At 48.5% G+C, this 19,234-nt stretch overlaps 1 protein-coding gene across 4 annotated transcripts in view; it reads right to left on the bottom strand.

Annotated features, from left to right (window-relative positions):
- The window catches only part of ZRANB1 (zinc finger RANBP2-type containing 1), a 100,060-nt gene extending 82,687 nt beyond the window's left edge, over window positions 1–17,373 (bottom strand). For 3 of the 4 annotated variants that reach the window (XM_063962163.1, XM_063962162.1, XM_063962165.1), the window contains exon 1: window positions 17,164–17,373. The gene's annotated coding sequence lies outside the window, so the exon portion shown is untranslated. Of the gene's footprint in view, window positions 1–9,751; window positions 9,924–17,163 lie in introns of those variants that run through there. The other variant, XM_063962164.1, reaches the window with a different exon arrangement.
- Between the last annotated feature and the right edge of the window lie 1,861 nt (window positions 17,374–19,234).

The raw sequence follows: 19,234 nt of genomic DNA, 5'->3' as shown, positions 1-19,234 counted from the left end.
TCTCTGGATCTTGCCCTTATCAGGAGATCGACAAGTAAGGGATAATTAATACGCCTTCTCTTAGAAGAAGGATCATCATTTCGGCCATTACCTTGGTAAAGACCCTGGGTGCCGTGGACAATCCAAACGGCAGCGTCTGAAACTGATAATGACAGTTTTGTACCACGAACCTGAGGTACCCTTGGTGTGAAGGGCAAATTGGGACATGAAGGTAAGCATCCTTGATGTCCAAGGACACCATAAAATCCCCTTCTTCCAGATTCGCTATCACTGCTCTGAGTGACTCCATCTTGAACTTGAATTTTTGTATGTACAGGTTCAGAGATTTCAGATTTAGAATAGGTCTTACCGAGCCGTCCGGCTTCGGTACCACAATTAGCGTGGAGTAATACCCCTTTCCCTGTTGTAGAAGGGGTACCTTGATTATCACCTGCTGAGAATACAGCTTGTGAATGGCTTCCAATACCGTCGCCCTGTCTGAGGGAGACGTTGGCAAAGCAGATTTTAGGAACCGGCGAGGGGGAGACTTCTCGAATTCCAACCTGTAACCCTGAGATACTACCTGCAGGATCCAGGGGTCCACCTGCGAGTGAGCCCACTGTGCGCTGAAATTCTTGAGGCGACCCCCCACCGCCCCTGAGTCCGCTTGTAAGGTCCCAGCGTCATGCTGAGGCCTTTGCAGAAGCCGGGGAGGACTTCTGCTCCTGGGAAGGGGCTGCTTGCTGCAGTCTCTTACCCTTTCCTTTGCCTCGGGGCAAATATGAATGTCCTTTTGCTCGCTTGTTCTTATAGGAACGAAAGGACTGCGGCTGAAAAGACTGCGTCTTTTTCTGCTGGGAGGGGACTCGAGGTAAAAAGGTGGACTTCCCGGCTGTTGCCGTGGCTACCAAATCCGATAGACCGACCCCAAATAATTCCTCCCCTTTATACGGCAATACTTCCATATGCCGTTTGGAATCCGCATCGCCTGACCACTGTCGTGTCCATAGACTTCTTCTGGCAGATATGGACATCGCACTTACTCTTGATGCCAGAGTGCAGATATCCCTCTGTGCATCTCGCATATAAAGGAATGCATCCTTTAATTGCTCTATAGTCAATAAAATACTGTCCCTATCCAGGGTATCAATATTTTCAGTCAGGGAATCCGACCAAGCCACCCCAGCACTGCACATCCAGGCTGAGGCGATTGCTGGTCGCAGTATAACACCAGTATGTGTGTATATACTTTTTAGAGTATTTTCCAGCCTCCTATCAGCTGGATCCTTGAGGGCGGCCGTATCAGGAGACGGTAACGCCACTTGTTTGGATAAACGTGTGAGCGCCTTGTCCACCCTAGGGGGTGTTTCCCAGCGCGCCCTAACCTCTGGCGGGAAAGGGTATAACGCCAATAACTTCTTTGAAATTAGCAGTTTTTTATCAGGGGTAACCCACGCTTCATCACACACGTCATTCAATTCCTCTGATTCAGGAAAAACTACAGGTAGTTTTTTCAGACCCCACATAATACCCCTTTTTGTGGTACTTGCAGTATCAGAGATATGCAAAGCCTCCTTCATTGCCGTGATCATATAACGTGTGGCCCTACTGGAAAATACGTTTGTTTCTTCACCGTCGACACTAGATTCGGTGTCCGTGTCTGGGTCTGTGTCGACCGACTGAGGCAAAGGGCGTTTTACAGCCCCTGACGGTGTTTGAGACGCCTGTACAGGTACTAACTGGTTTGCCGGTCGTCTCATGTCGTCAACCGACTTTTGCAGCGTGCTGACATTATCACGTAATTCCATAAACAAAGCCATCCATTCCGGTGTCGACTCCCTAGGGGGTGACATCACCATTACCGGCAATTGCTCCGCCTCCACACCAACATCGTCCTCATACATGTCGACACACACGTACCGACACACAGCAGACACACAGGGAATGCTCTGATAGAAGACAGGACCCCACTAGCCCTTTGGGGAGACAGAGGGAGAGTTTGCCAGCACACACCAAAGAGCTATAATTATATAGGAACAACCTTATATAAGTGTTGTTTCCTTATAGCTGCTTAAATCTATATAATATCGCCAAAAAATGCCCCCCCTCTCTGTTTTTTACCCTGTTTCTGTAGTGCAGTGCAGGGGAGAGCCTGGGAGCCTTCCTAGCAGCGGAGCTGTGTAGGAAAATGGCGCTGTGTGCTGAGGAGATAGGCCCCGCCCCCTATTCCGGCGGGCTCTTCTCCCGGTTTTTCTGAGACCTGGCAGGGGTGAAATACATCCATATAGCCTCATGGACTATATGTGATGTATTCTTTTTAGCCAGAAAGGTATTAACATTGCTGCCCAGGGCGCCCCCCCCAGCGCCCTGCACCCTCAGTGACCGCCGGTGTGAAGTGTGCCTGAGCGCAATGGCGTACAGCTGCAGTGCTGTGCGCTACCTCATGAAGACTGAAAAGCCTTCAGCCGCCGGTTTCTGGACCTCTTCTCTATTCGGCATCTGCAAGGGGGTCGGCGGCGCGGCTCCGGTGACCCATCCAGGCTGTACCTGTGATCGTCCCTCTGGAGCTAGTGTCCAGTAGCCTAAGAAGCAAATCCATCCTGCACGCAGGTGAGTTCACTTCTTCTCCCCTAGGTCCCTCGTTGCAGTGAGCCTGTTGCCAGCAGGACTCACTGAAAATAATAAAACTATCAAAACTTTTACTCTAAGCAGCTCTTTATGAGAGCCACCTAGATTGCACCCTGCTCGGACGGGCACAAAAACCTAACTGAGGCTTGGAGGAGGGTCATAGGGGGAGGAGCCAGTACACACCACCTAGTGGTCAAACTTTTAAATTTTGTGCCCTGTCTCCTGCGGAGCCGCTATTCCCCATGGTCCTGACGGAGTCCCCAGCATCCACTAGGACGTCAGAGAAATATTGGCTAAAATGACTTCAGGCTGTGTGTATAAGGTGCATATGTAACATAAATGCATTCTGTGCTTAGATTTAGGTCCCATCACCATGATATCTCATTATGGTATGCAATTATTCCAAAATACGGAAAAAATACGGAAAAATCCCATATCCAAAATACCTCTGGTACCAAGCATTTTGGATAAGGGAGACTCAACCTGTATTATAATACAGTTCACATGGTCTCAAATGCAGTCCTCAAGGCACCCCAACTGTCCAGGTTTTAAATATGCCCATGCTTGGCCACAGGTGACTTAATTAGTACCTTAGTCAATTTGATTTAACCATGTGTGCTGAGCCTTGGATATAAGGGACTGCTGGGTTGCATAAGGACCTGTGGTTTAGTTTATGCATGTGTGCACTACTGTTAGCAATAATCCCAGCTCCCACAGCTGGAACTGGTCTATGCCATGTCCCAGTATTATGCAGATGGCAGTCTTAAGGTGCATATACACAGTGCGTTATGCACTTTATAGTCAAAATCGTAAGGAAAGTTAGTGCATATCGCATCGTGTGTACACTGCTTGTGATGCCGATGCGAGGTCCCGAGGGATCGGCATCCCAAGAAAATAAGAATTTACTCACCGGTAATTCTATTTCTCGTAGTCCGTAGTGGATGCTGGGAACTCCGTAAGGACCATGGGGAATAGCGGGCTCCAAAGGAGGCTGGGCACTCTAGAAAGAATTATGACTACCTGCTGTGCACTGGCTCCTCCCACTATGACCCTCCTCCAAGCCTCAGTTAGGACACTGTGCCCGTACGAGCTAACATAATAAGGAAGGATTTTGAATCCCGGGTAATACTTATAATACTATATCCAGTTTTACAGCATGAAAACAACAGAGCCTCTCAACAGATGGCTCAACAATAACCCTTTAGTTAACAATAACTATTTACAAGTATTGCAGACAATCCGCACTTGGGATGGGCGCCCAGCATCCACTACGAGAAATAGAATTACCGGTGAGTAAATTCTTATTTTCTCTGACGTCCTAGTGGATGCTGGGAACTCCGTAAGGACCATGGGGATTATACCAAAGCTCCCAAACGGGTGGGAGAGTGCGGATGACTCTGCAGCACCGAATGAGAGAACTCCAGGTCCTCCTCAGCCAGGGTATCAAATTTGTAAAATTTTGCAAACTTGTTTGCCCCTAACCAAGTAGCAGCTCGGCAAAGTTGTAAAGCCGAGACCCCTCGGGCAGCCGCCCAAGATGAGCCCACCTTCCTTGTGGAATGGGCATTTACAGATTTTGGCTGTGGCAGGCCTGCCACAGAATGTGCAAGCTGAATTGTACTACAAATCCAGCGAGCAATAGTCTGCTTAGAAGCAGGAGCACCCAGCTTGTTGGGTGCATACAGGATAAACAGAGAGTCAGATTTTCTGACTCCAGCCGTCCTGGAAACATATTTTCAGGGCCCTGACAACGTCTAGCAACTTGGAGTCCTCCAAATCCCTAGTAGCCGCAGGCACCACAATAGGCTGGTTCAGGTGAAACGCTGACACCACCTTAGGGAGAAACTGGGGACGAGTCCTCAATTCTGCCCTATCCATATGGAAAATCAGATAAGTGCTTTTACATGCTAAAGCCGCCAATTCTGACACTCGCCTGGCCGAAGCCAAGGCCAATAACATGACCACTTTCCACGTGAGATATTTCAGATCCACGGTTTTTAGTGGCTCAAACCGATGTGATTTTAAGAAACTCAACACCACGTTGAGATCCCAAGGTGCCACAGGAGGCACAAACGGGGGCTGAATATGCAGCACTCCTTTCACAAACGTCTGAACTTCAGGTACTGAAGCTAGTTCTTTTTGAAAGAAAATCGACAGAGCCGAGATCTGTACTTTAATGGAGCCTAGTTTTAGGCCCATATTCACTCCTGCTTGCAGGAAATGCAGAAATCGACCTAGTTGAAATTCCTCTGTTGGGGCCTTTTCGGCCTCGCACCATGCAACATATTTCCACCATATGCGGTGATAATGATTTGCCGTAACATCTTTCCTGGCTTTAATAAGCGTAGGAATGACTTCTTCCGGAATACCTTTTTCCTTCAGGATCCGGCGTTCAACCGCCATGCCGTCAAACGCAGCAAGTCTTGGAACAGACAGGGCCACTGCTGTAGCAGGTCTTGTCTGAGCGGCAGAGGCCACGGTCCTCTGAGATCATCTCTTGAAGTTCCGGGTACCACGCTCGTCTTGGCCAATCCGGAACCACGAGAATTGTGTTTACTCCTCGCCTTCTTATTATTCTCAATACCTTCGGTATGAGGCAGAGGAGGGAACACATAAACCGACTGGTACACCCACGGTGTCACTAGAGCGTCCACAGCTATCGCCTGAGGGTCCCTTGACCTGGCGCAATATCTTTATAACTTTTTGTTGAGGCGGGACGCCATCATGTCCACCTGTGGTTTTTCCCAACGGTTTACCAGCATCTGGAAGACTTCTGGATGAAGTCCCCACTCTCCCGGGTGGAGGTCGTGTCTGCTGAGGAAGTCTGCTTCCCAGTTGTCCACTTCCGGAATGAACACTGCTGACAGTGCTAGTACATGATTCTCCGCCCATCGGAGAATTCTTGTGGCTTCTGCCATTGCCATCCTGCTTCTTGTGCCGCCCTGTCGATTTACATGGGCGACTGCCGTGATGTTGTCTGACTGGATCAGCACCGGCTGGTGTAGAAGCAGGGATTTTGCTTGACTTAGGGCATTGTAAATGGCCCTTAGTTCCAGAATATTTATGTGAAGGGAAGTCTCCTGACTCGACCATAGTCCTTGGAAGTTTCTTCCCCGTGTGACTGCCCCCCAGCCTCGAAGGCTGGCATCCGTGGTCACCAGGACCCAGTCCTGTATGCCGAACCTGCGGCCCTCTAGAAGATGGGCACTCTGCAGCCACCACAGTAGAGACACCCTGGTTCTTGGAGACAGGGTTATTAAGCGATGCATCTGAAGATGCGATCCGGACCACTTGTCCAACAGGTCCCACTGAAAGATTCTGGCATGGAACCTGCCGAAGGGAATTGCTTCGTAAGAAGCTACCATCTTTCCCTGAACCCTCGTGCAGTGATGCACCGATACCTTTTTTGGTTTCAGGAGGTCTCTGACTAGAGATGACAACTCCCTGGCTTTCTCCTCCGGGAGAAATACTTTTTTCTGGACTGTATCCAGAATCATACCCAGGAACAGTAGACGTGTCGTCGGAACCAGCTGTGACTTTGGGATATTTAGAATCCAGCCGTGCTGGTGCAGCACTTCCTGAGATAGTGCTACTCCCACCAACAACTGTTCCTTGGACCTCGCCTTTATTAGGAGATCGTCCAAGTACGGGATAATTAAAACTCCCTTTTTTCGAAGGAGTATCATCATTTCCGCCATAACCTTGGTAAATACCCTTGGTGCCGTGGACAGTCCAAACGGCAGCGTCTGGAATTGGTAATGGCAATCCTGTACCACAAATCTGAGGTACTCCTGGTGAGGATGGTAAATGGGGACATGCAAGTAAGCATCCTTGATGTCCAGGGATACCATGTAATCCCCCTCCTCCAGGCTTGCAATAACCGCCCTGAGCGATTCCATCTTGAACTTGAATTTTTTTATGTATGTGTTCAAGGATTTCAAATTTAGAATGGGTCTCACCGAACCGTCCGGTTTCGGCACCACAAATAGTGTGGAATAGTAACCCCGGCCTTGTTGAAGTAGTAGGGGTACCTTGATTATCACCTGCTGGGAATACAGCTTGTGAATTGCCGCTATCACCGCCTCCCTGTCCGAGGGAGCAATCGGCAAGGCAGATTTTAGGAACCGGTGGGGTGGAGACGCCTCGAATTCCAGTTTGTACTCTTGAGATACTATTTGAAGGATCCAGGGATCCACCTGTGAGCGAGCCCACTGATCGCTGAAATTCTTGAGGCGGCCCCCCAACGTACCTGGCTCCGCCTGTGGAGCCCCACCGTCATGCGGCGGACTTGGAAGAAGAAGCGGGGGAGGACTTTTGCTCCTGGGAACCTGCTGTTTGTTGCAGCCTTTTTCCCCTACCTCTGCCTCTGGACAGAAAAAACCCGCCTTTTCCACGCTTGTTTTTCTGGGTCCGAAAGGACTGAACCTGATAAAACGGCGCCTTCTTAGGCTGTGAGGGGACATGGGGTAAAAATGCTGACTTCCCAGACGTTGCTGTGGAAACTAGGTCCGAGAGACCATCCCCAAATAATTCCTCACCTTTATAAGGCAACACTTCCATATGCCTTTTAGAATCTGCATCTCCTGTCCACTGGCGAGTCCATAAGCCTCTCCTAGCAGAAATGGACAATGCACTTACTTTTGATGCCAGCCGGCAGATTTCCCTCTGTGCATCTCTCATATATAAGACTGAGTCTTTGATATGGTCTATGGTTAACAGGATCGTGTCTCTGTCTAGTGTGTCAATATTCTCTGACAGTTTATCTGACCACGCAGCGGCAGCACTGCACATCCATGCTGACGCAATAGCTGGCCTAAGTATAATGCCTGAGTGTGTGTATACAGACTTCAGGATCGCCTCCTGCTTTCTATCAGCAGTTTCCTTGAGGGCGGCCGTATCCGGAGACGGTAGTGCCACCTTTTTAGACAAACGTGTGAGCGCTTTATCCACCCTAGGGGGTGTTTCCCAACGTGACCTATCCTCTGGCGGGAAAGGGAACGCCATTAGTACCTTCTTAGGAATTACCAATTTTTTATCAGGGAAAAGCCACGCTTCTTCACACACTTCATTTAATTCATCTGATGGGGGAAAAACTACGGGTAGTTTATTCTCCCCAAACATAATACCCTTTTTAGTGGTACCTGTATTTATATCAGAAATGTGTAACACCTCTTTCATTGCCTCAATCATGCAGTGAATGGCCTTAGTGGGCATCAGGTTAGACTCATCTTCATCGACACTGGTGTCAGTATCAGTGTCGACATCTGCGTCTGCGGTCTGATGTAGCAGGCGTTTCAGAGCCCCTGATGACCTTTGAGATGCCTGGACAGGCACAAGCTGAGAAGTCGGCTGTCCCACATTTGGCATGTCGTCAAATTTCTTATGTAAAGAGTCTATACGTGCACTCATTTCTTTCCATAAGCACATCCACTCAGGTGTCTGCCCCACAGGGGGTGACATCCCTCCTAAAGGCATCTGCTCCGTCTCCACCTCATTATCCTCATCAAACATGTCGACACAGCCATACCGACACACCGCACACACACAGGGAATGCTCTAACAGAGGACAGGACCCACAAAAGCCCTTTGGGGGGACAGAGTGAGAGTATGCCAGCACACACCAGAGCGCTATATAATGCAGGGACTAACTGAGTTATGTCCCCTATAGCTGCTTTTTCTATATAACTGTATATTGCGCCTAAATTTAGTGCCCCCCCCTCTCTTTTTTACCCTTTTCTGTAGTGTAGACTGCAGGGGAGAGCCAGGGAGCTTCCTTCCAGCGAAGCTGTGAGGGAGAAATGGCGCCAGTGTGCTGAAGGAGATAGCTCCGCCCCTTTTCCGCGGCCTATTCTCCCGCTTTTTTCTGGATTCTGGCAGGGGTATTTACCACATATATAGCCTCTGGGGCTATATATTGTGGTATTTTTGCCAGCCAAGGTGTATTTATTGCTTCTCAGGGTGCCCCCCCCCCAGCGCCCTGCACCCTCAGTGACCGGAGTGTGAAGTGTGTGTGAGGAGCAATGGCGCACAGCTGCAGTGCTGTGCGCTACCTTGGTGAAGACTGATGTCTTCTGCCGCCGCTTTTCCGGACCTCTTCTTGCTTCTGGCTCTGTAAGGGGGACGGCGGCGCGGCTCCGGGACCGAACACCAAGGACTGGGCCTGCGGTCGATCCCTCTGGAGCTAATGGTGTCCAGTAGCCTAAGAAGCCCAAGCTGGCTGCAAGCAGGCAGGTTCGCTTCTTCTCCCCTTAGTCCCTCGCTGCAGTGAGCCTGTTGCCAGCAGGTCTCACTGAAAATAAAAAACCTAATTTCTATACTTTCTCTCTAAAGGCTCAGGAGAGCCCCTAGTGTGCATCCAACCTCGGCCGGGCACAAAATCTAACTGAGGCTTGGAGGAGGGTCATAGTGGGAGGAGCCAGTGCACACCAGGTAGTCATAATTCTTTCTAGAGTGCCCAGCCTCCTTCGGAGCCCGCTATTCCCCATGGTCCTTACGGAGTTCCCAGCATCCACTAGGACGTCAGAGAAATAAAAAATAGACTGTGCAGGCAGTCCAACATTGACTGTATCGGCGACGAATAGTCAATGTCGGGCTGTGCGGTGCATCACGCAGTGTGTACACAGAATTACGCTGCAGCATGTGACTAAGCAATTCTGGCTGCAGTCATGCTCCTTACCAACAGCTATTATATTTACAACTGGCGCTCATTGCTGGTCGGTCTATTCAAGAATGGTGCAGAAGCACAAGGGCTAACCCGTTCAGTGGCACGGCAGCCATTTTAGCTACACACCCCTAAACTTGCAGTTTTGCAGATGCTCTGACCCAGTCGTTGACCCATTACAATTTGTTCCTTGTCAAAAATTCTTCCAACACATCAACTTCAAGAACTGACTGTTCACTTGCTGCCTACTTCACCCCACCCCTTGACAGGTGCCATTTTAACAAGATAATCAATGTGTTATTCTCTCCATCTAGTGCAGCAAATAAAATAAATAGGGAGCAGGGATAAAGTTGCATGCTTGTTACATAAACCTCAGTAATAGGCACCAGCAGCAGAGCAAAGGCTGCAGCTTCTGAGTAGTGGAAATACAAGCTGCCACCAACAAGCTGTAGGAAGATCAAGTTCATTTCTTAGAATCCCTACCCTGGCGACAGGCTTCTCTCTGTAGCCGTCATCTGCTGGTCACGTGTGCTCGAGATGCAATTTTCTTCTTCAGTAAAAATTATAACAGAACGTCTTATAGAATCAAAGCTGCTCATACGCCAACGGAGAGCTGAATGTAAGCCAAGTGTATTCCGCAGGCAGGATGGAGGATTACTCTGTGACGCTGCATGAGAAGATTAGATGCGTCCGTCATCTATACACTAACAACGCACTTGCTTCGAATTAGACAGGTCAATGATAGGAAGACATGAAAGGAACATTTAGCTGTCTGTATCATAACATACAAAGAATGACATGTGTGGATATCCACAGTAATAGGAATTCAGACCAGTGTTAATACTACATAGAACGTATACATCATATGCAATCTGTAGGACTAGGTCACAAAAATACAGCGCTGTACGTAGAAGCACAAACACCCAATGTAAACATCTTGGGAGAGCAATGTACGGTAAGGGGCATGTATATAAAGCATGCAGGAATCATTTCACCATGTACAGCACCAGCCTAAACATGGCCACAAAACGCACAACTTCTAAAAGTCAGACAGTCCTTCAAGGAACGTACTGAAACCAAAAACAAAGGATGACTTACTACATATCACGTAGGATGGGATGACATTTCCCACAGCAGGTCTGCCGAGTACTACCCACACGGTATGCTATACCCATGTACCAGGCATTCACTTCACACACAAAATGAATGGACGCCAGTGATTAAGTGAAGCCCTATTAAGACAGATAATGATCACCATGTGTACATGTATAGTTACACATAACACTAATATGTGAATGGGTAGCGTGACAGGAATCACATAGACGGGGTATAATCATACACACTTTATTTTCACCTCCGGCAGGATACAGCTTCACATGCAGGTTTTGCAGGTCAGGTTTTACATGCAGTTCTTAAAAAAAGCAGTATAACATTCCAAGTTCTGGTAATCACAAACAGTGCATATTCCAAAGGGCTCCTAACGTGGTATGCAGTTGAGTTGCCAGCAGTCGGGATCCCGGCGGTCAGGATCCCGATCGCTGACAATGCTGCCAGCCGGTTACTGGCTAACAGGTGCTATTCCCACTTGTGGGTGTCCACGACACAGATAGAGTGGGTATATAAACTGGCGCTTTCAGACCGCAGCTAGACCCGTTTTGGAAAGCTTAAAAACCGTCAATTTACCGGGTTACAGCTGCGGTGTGATAGGGGTATTACTTTCCACCAAGCTGCAAACAGGCAGGCGTATTATTATTATTATTAAATAGTAGATGTTGTTTGAGTTTAGCGAGTTTGCAGCTAAATTTAAAGCAGTAATCCGATACAAGCCAAATATATATATATATATATACACACACACACACACATACATACATACATACATATATATATATATATATATATATATATATATATATATATATATATATATATATATATATGTGTGTATGTGTATATATCTATCTCTTTAAATATAGCGGAGCACTGGACAAAATCACGCCAGTTTCGCAATTTCATAACCCCTACGGGGGGTATGCAATTAGCTCCATTTTTTCGCCTAGGTATAAAAAAAAAAAAAAAAAAGTGAGCATTTCGATATTTTAGTGCGAATGGAGATTCGCCCTATGCAATAGCAGGGCCGGATTTTCGCCTAGGTGAAAAATGTGGCAGGGGCGGAAAACACGTGGATCAGGGAATCCACTTGTTTTCTGTCGAAAACGCAGGCCATTTTTCGCCAATGCCTTTTCACTTAATAAAAAAGGTGAAAAGGTATTGGCAAAAAAATGCCTTCAAAACGGGTGAAAATGGCCCTAACTAAATACTCATGTGAGGCGTATTCATTAGCTCCAAAATGATCAGAACTAATTGCATACCCCTAAGCCTGTATTTAGATGAACAGGGCACACAAAATTCATGTTTCTGTCCACTTTATAAAAAAAACAACCAGATATTTAAACAATTGAATAACGCATCATAAACGGAATTTAATCAGAAGAAAAAAATAAAAGATCCTGCATAGGAGAATGACTGTGTGACCTGAAGGACAGGAAGGGGGGGAAAAAAACAGTGATCGAGTTGCAATTTACAAGCACGAGAAAACATTCCATAGACAGCAATAGAAGTGTGATGGGAGGGATGTACTCTGGAGAATCCAATTACAAATGTTACAAGACCATTCAAATCCACCATCCCACTGGCAGCCATACCAACAAGGTCTTCAAATTTAGGCACGCTGTAACCCTTAATAACCTGCAAATGTCAGCTAACACAACTGACCTCTGCTGCCATAAATAGTTATGTAAACAGCAACAGTGTAATGAGGGAAGACGTACAGTACTGCACTGATAGCAACGCAGACCATTCATCTAGGGTCACCCGGAGGAAAAACAGCGAAACAAAAAGACTCAATTACCAAATTATTGTCTATTGTTAATAACTAGACAACCTCTGACAGCAAAACTCATAATTCCCAAAAAAAAAAAAAAAAAAAAGCAGAGGCCGGCAGCAAATGTTACAGCAGCAATTATACTGCAAGATAATAGCTGTACTCAGAAATACACAGAAATGATCAATGTGGAAGCATATTGGGTATACAGCAGAGTTATTGGAAGCAAGCCCTTTGTCACTCGGCAGAATTCAGTTACCATGTAATAAAGCAATTACCATTCACCCTGCTGTTAGCCAAGGTTTCCAGAACTAGACAAGAAGAAAAAACACCACAACAACATTATTAATGACTACGGGTAATTGTATCGCCGTGGGCTATCCTATAAGCACCGATGCGACACGCTCCTCCCACCGATGCTGGCACTTATCGGTGATTATGCTTCTGGTATCAAAATCCACAGAGCCGCAATAGCACAGTACCCAATCCCATGCATTTTTGCTCAATCACGGGCCCAATTTTGGACGATCAAAGCGACCGCTAATTGGGCCGCAATAATGACCATAAATCGTGATATCCGCCCATTTTGATCTGCCAAAACGGCATCGGAGCTAACTGGATATCCTCCAAAACCAGATGTACTAAGCCCTGAAAAGTGATAAAGTGGACGGAGATAAACTACCTGCCAATCAGCTACTAACTTGTTATTTTTCAATCACAGCGTGTAACATCGCAGATAGGAGCCGATTGGCTGGGACTTTATCACTTTTCAAGGCTTAGTACATCTGGCCCAAAGTGCTTTACATTTGGCTTTGCAACACAAAATACACAACAAGCTTATAAACAGACCTAAAAGACGTGCCAAATAACAACAGATAGCCCAAACAATAGCAGACATAGCCAATACAAATAGGTTGTATCGCATGCCTACCTCCACCAGTCATTAAATGCACCTGTACATTATCACATATTGTTTTAATTAAATTCTGACCCTTTACCTGCATTAGCTACCTGTGTAAGTGTCATTCACATCACCGTTCATTCATTACATAAATCATTCCTATTATCCCAGGCCCTTGACCCGGTTTTCTCAATAACCACTAGATGCTCCAGAAAATGTAACAATTGCAGTAACAAGAAAACAGAATCACGTACACAGACTAGAATGGCCTAAGGTGCCCATACGCTAGTGCGATTTTGCCAGATTTCATCCGATTCCGACGTTTTGGACCAATAAGTCAGATGAAAACAGCAAATCGCATCTGCTTTACCCCCGATCAGTGGTCCAATGACCATCGGATTGGAGCCTAGATCGGAAGTACTGCATTATAGATATGTCGGAGCCCGCAGCGCATGGCTGGGGTCGCATACGATACATTGTATGTAAAAAGGACCAAATACGATGTATAATATGCAATCCTGCCGCCCGGGAAGCTGCCACGCGGTTCAAGGGAAATCCGACTTCTCCCACAGAGAAGTCACATTAGTGTATGGACACTTTTATGTACATCTTATCTAAATCGGCAATAACAAACATCACTTCTACAGTGTCCATGTAAAGCAGTTAAGACATGAATATTGTACATATTTACAGCGCCCGTTTCTTATAGATCGTTACCTCATAATCCAGAAGTCAGGTAATGGAGCAACAGCCACGTTCTAGTGTCTCTGAAGTGACATTTGGCACAGATCCACTCACCACTTTGCCATTTGTACACATGTATCACGTGTAATAATGCATACAGCGAAATTAGATCACGGCATCATATAAATATCTCACTGCAGAAGACAGTTGAGTCATGGGAGGATTTCCATAATAGAATCACAACATAAACATGACCAGTTTCATTACAAGACCTACCCTTATTAAAAGTTGCATTACAACCTGCCTTAAACATGTTACTATCATCTTGTAGCCGATACTGCTTTTAATATATATTAATATCAGGCACTGGTTTTAATTGCTGTAAAGGATCTGCTGCCAAAGAGGTCAATACATTTCAAGGCAAAAAGGGGTTAAACTCCCACTTTAGGTGTAGCTGAACGTAATGCTAAACACTGGGGTGGAGAACGCAGAATAACCCACCATGAGAACAGTGCAGAAGTCACGCTGTGAGGTTCATGCCCTTATTCAGTTGCACAATGGCCAGACTGGGTGGAAACTGCAGAAATTACTGTGTTGACAACCTGCCCACCCCTCCATACAAATGGGCTGTGTACACATGGCACAGTGCCAGCAAACTCAGCAGAGGCTTGTGGGTGACACTAAAACACAGATCACAGTTTCCATCTCCTACTACATCATACACATTAAAGGGATTGTCCATAATAATATCTATTTTACCAATAGCTTCTCTTAAGTAGAATAGTACTCTGGTGGGGGGTTCCTCCCATGTGACCCCCACCCCACACTGGAGTTAGTAGGGTTCCAGTACCTGTTTATAGCTCTGTTTCTCACCTCCCATGCTGTTTGGTGCTCTCTCCATAGCATAAGAGCAACTATCTTGGGTCTTTACCACTGTGATGGGAGCACAAACAGCCCCACAGGTCCCACATATGTTCTGCAAGGTCCAAGTTAAATAATGAGAATTTTAGTGTACAAGAGACGGGACCCCTAACAAAGAACGAGGACTAGTAAAGGAAGCTATTTATGAAAGCGGGATAGCTCGTTATGGTGGGAAACTTCTTTAAGTTCACTACACCTGGAAGTGTGAAAAGAAAAGTTATGCTACAAGCTCTCAGTGGGAATGTTAAGGTGCATATACCATGATGGCTGACATCGCTGGGCTGAAAAGCGCTCACTGCATACACACTGAGCGCTCTACCCCCGTCCAGCGATGTCAGCGGGGGTGAACGGCTTTCCAAAGCAGGACGCTATGGAAAGCCGTTCACCCCGCCGCTCATCTGCTGGTAATACCAGCAGATGAACGGCGGCCACCGATGTAGTGGGGGCGCGCATCAGCGCTCATCGCCGGGGCATACACACTGGGCGGTTTTGAGCTGAAAGCAGCTCAAAATCTCCATGTGTATGGCCTTTACTCCTTCAGTCAGTCAAAAGAAGACCCATGTTCCATAAGTAACACATAGGGCACATGCCGCAGCTGCTCCATCTCGTGGGAACCACATGGGCCTCTCTGTTATAGAAGCAGCACATACGCTCCCAACAAGTTACCAAGGAATTATCCAAACAAGCAACAGCTACTCTAGAGCAGTGGTTCTCGAACTCTTCTGTCCTCAGGACCCCATGTAGTTCACGTTTTCCAAGTCACCTGGCAGCTGCACTGGTGTAGCGCCAACTCTCACATTTTAAGGGCTCTATTCATGAAGCAGTGAAAAGAGTGGAAAAGTGAGCCTGAGAAGAAGTTGCCCATAGCAACCAATCAGTAACATTTATAAAGTGCATTCTATAAAATTATATGTAGCAGCTGATTGGTTGCCATGGGCAACTTCTCCACGAAAAGACCCCTAAAGCGCCACAGGTGACCGGGAAAACATGAATTGTGTGGGATCCTGAAGACTGAGTTTGAGAACCTGTGGACTAGAATACCAATGCAATTACTGCTGAGGATGAAATGCTGATCCCATCAGGAGTGGATCTACAGTATAAGTTTTGCTTAGAGAGGAAGTCCCTACACTCTCCTGTAATGGAGAAGTATATCAAAATAGTGTGGCCTATGGATTTGGGAAGTCAAACCTTCGACTCGAAGGTCAATGCTAACGAGATAATAACTACATTTTACTTCTAAGGTGCCACAAGTGGTTTGCAGCGCCGTACATACAGCACACTTTAGAACAATACAGAGCACATAGAACTTAACACTACAGTAACAAACACTAAAATAACTAAAATCACAGGTAACAATTAGCACCACAATTACGGGGGTTTTCCTAGCATCCCTGTGGGCCAGTCCGGCCCTAGGTACAACCTCTTTTGTAACTATCATATGCCCTGCTGGAAACCCACCTATTGTTATGAGTAGATTCCCTACTGGAGTGTCAGCATGATACACATTGTAATGAGCATACTTCCTAATGGGACAGGGGTATGAGCATACGCACTACTGGGATGTGGGTACTACACCCACAGTAATAATCACACTCCCTGCCGGAGAAGAGGCATAACACCCACAGTAATAATCACACTCCCTGCCGCAGAAGAGGCATAACACCCACAGTACTAGTCATACTCCCTGCTGGAGAAGATGTAGGTACAACTACCACAGTTCTAATCATACTCCCTGCTGAAGAGTTAGGTACAACACCCACAGTACTAATCATACTCCCTGCTGGAGAAGAGGTATGTACAACACCCACAGTACTAATCATACTCCCTGCTGGAGAAGAGGTAGGTACAACACCCACAGTACTAATCATACTCCCTGCTGGAGAAGAGGTGTAACACCCACAGTAGTAATCATACTCCCTGCTGGAGAAGAGGTGTAACACCCACAGTACTAGTCATACTCCCTGCTGGAGAAGAGGTATGGGCAGCCATAGACTCCCGTCACTGTGATGTTAGTAAATACAGATACCCTGGATAATGACAGCATGGGGATAATAACTCCTGGTCCTGCAGGGGTACATTTACCTAGGATGCAATGATTAGAGAGAACTGCACAGATTGCCGTACCCCATACCTCCCCAATGTCACGATATCTACTGGACAGTCCAGATTTGGAAGAGAAGTTTCTCCCCAAAACAGTCGTTTCTGGGCGGGGCTTGTGCGGGTCTGGAGCGGGGCTTATGCTGTCCCGATTTTCCCCATAAGAATGTCGGGAGCAGGGGGTGACAGTCGGTGGCTGCGGACAGACAGCAGCCCAGATCATGTGACCGCTCTCCTGTCAGCGCCACAGACCCTTGCCAGAAGAGCTGGCAATCCACAGCCCACGCCAGGTCCGCCCTGTGCTGTTCGCTGACGCCCCCGGTGTAGTGAAGGTATCGGGCACTCCCCGGGAAAGTGTCGGGGTGTCCCCGGTGCTGACGGCGTCTGTGTCACGGCAAGGGCGCTCACCTGAATCTATCCCGTCGCCGGCCTTCCCCCGCCGCTCATCTTCCCCGGGACCGGACCCCTCGGTGCCGCTCGTCCGGTCCCTCCCGCTCTGGCCCGCTCCGGTGTTCTCCAGCTCGGCTCGCTCCGGTCCTTCCTATAATGGCGGCTCCGGAGACCGAAGCAAAATAAAGCAGACGGGAACTTCGTGACGTCACACTGCACCCGAGGCCGGCCCGGCAGCTGATTGGCTGAGCCGTGCACGGCGTGCGTCCAATGGGAGGCGACGTCTTAAACGGCTGTACGGTGATGTCATGACAGCGGCAACAACAACACGGCACACTAATAATAACAACATACCCCACGGTCACTGGCCGGTATAGACTATAGAGCGCTGGCCGGGGGCAGGAGGGTGCGCCACATCACACGGCAGGCACTGACTGTAGCCGGTGTATACCCGGCTGACATCCAGCACTCTGCACAGCGCTCTAGTGTGTGTGTGCGCCATTCATTATGTACGGTGACCATATTATCCCTTTTAACTGGGACGCTCATGGATTACACAGGTTCCGTGGCTGATTAAAACCAGGCAAAATGTAGCCTTGAAGTCAGCCAACCACAGAACCGGTGTAATCCATGAGCGTCCCAGGTAAAAGGGATAAAATGGTCACCCTATATTATGTATATTGCGCACACATATTCCACTGTACTGTACAGAGGACGCTAGGGACCCATCTATCAATAATCGCATTTGCAATGCAATCTGGGCACAATATGGTAATACAGGGTGCGATCACACCACCCCGATATATGAGGGAGCGCACGCAGGGGCAGGTTCTCTGAAAGGTGCCCGTCCCTGCAATGCGCTCACGTCAGTGCCGGGACTCCTGCGCAGAGGTGTAACTAGGGTTTTTGGAGCCCAGGGCAAGATGGAGAATGGCGCCCCCCCCCCCCCCCCCCTTAAAAAAAAAAAAACAGTAAAAGAAGCATGTGCGCGCGCCCCAAAAAATGGGCGTGGTCACACTCAAGAAGGGGTGTGGCTACGCTTCAGAAGGGGTGTGGCCACTGAAAATGGCCCACAGTGCCAGTTACATTGCCCCACGGTGCCGGATACATTCCCCATGGTGCCAGATACAAGCCCCACGGTGCCAGATACATGCCCCACGGTGCCAGATACATGCCCCACGGTGCCAGATACATGCCCCACGGTGCCAGATACATGCCCCACGGGGCCAGATACATGCCCCACTCAGTGCCGGATACAATGCCCCACTCAGTGCCGGATACAATGCCCCACTCAGTGCCGGATACAATGCCCCACAGTGCCAGTTACAGTGCCCCACAGTGCCGGATACAGTGCCCCACAGTGCTGGATACAATGCCCCACAGTGCCAGTTACATGCCCCACAGTGCTGGATACAATGCCCCACAGTGCTGGATACAATGCCCCACAGTGCCGGTTACATGCCCCACAGTGCCAGTTACAGTGCCCCACAGTGCCAGTTACAGTGGCCCACAGTGCCAGTTACTGTGCCCCACAGTGCCAGTTACTGTGCCCCACAGTGCCAGTTACAGTGCCCCACAGTGCCAGTTACTGTGCCCCACAGTGCCAGTTACAGTGCCCCACAGTGCCCCACAGTGCTGGATACATGCCCCACAGTGCCAGTTACAGTGCCCCACAGTGCCCCACAGTGCTGGATACATGCCCCACAGTGCCAGGCACCCCCCGTTCCGCCGCCGGACCCCCCCTGCCCCGTCACTCACCTGTGAGGGGAGGAGAGCGCAGCGCAGCGCCTCTCCTTTCCCTCGCTGCTCCCTCCGGACGCCGGCGACTGTCTGGCGCCGGTTCGCTAGCCAATCAGAGCTCGCGGACCGGCAGCCAATCAGGAGCTGGTCCGCAAGCCCTGATTGGCTAGCGCCGGAGACCGGACACGGCAGCGCTGCTGGCAGCGCTGCTAGTGCTCCAGCGGCGGTGAGGGGAGGGAGAGACGCTGTGGTCTCTCCTCCTCTCAGATTTAGGGGTAACGGGGCGAGTGGGGCATGATGCCCTGGACGCCGGCGGCACCCCCCTCTCCTGGGCCTGCCAGGGCGCCCA

Source organism: Pseudophryne corroboree, chromosome 3 (assembly GCF_028390025.1).
Source record: "Pseudophryne corroboree isolate aPseCor3 chromosome 3, aPseCor3.hap2, whole genome shotgun sequence".
NCBI lineage: Eukaryota > Metazoa > Chordata > Amphibia > Anura > Myobatrachidae > Pseudophryne > Pseudophryne corroboree.
This window is presented reverse-complemented; position numbering and strand designations above follow the sequence as displayed.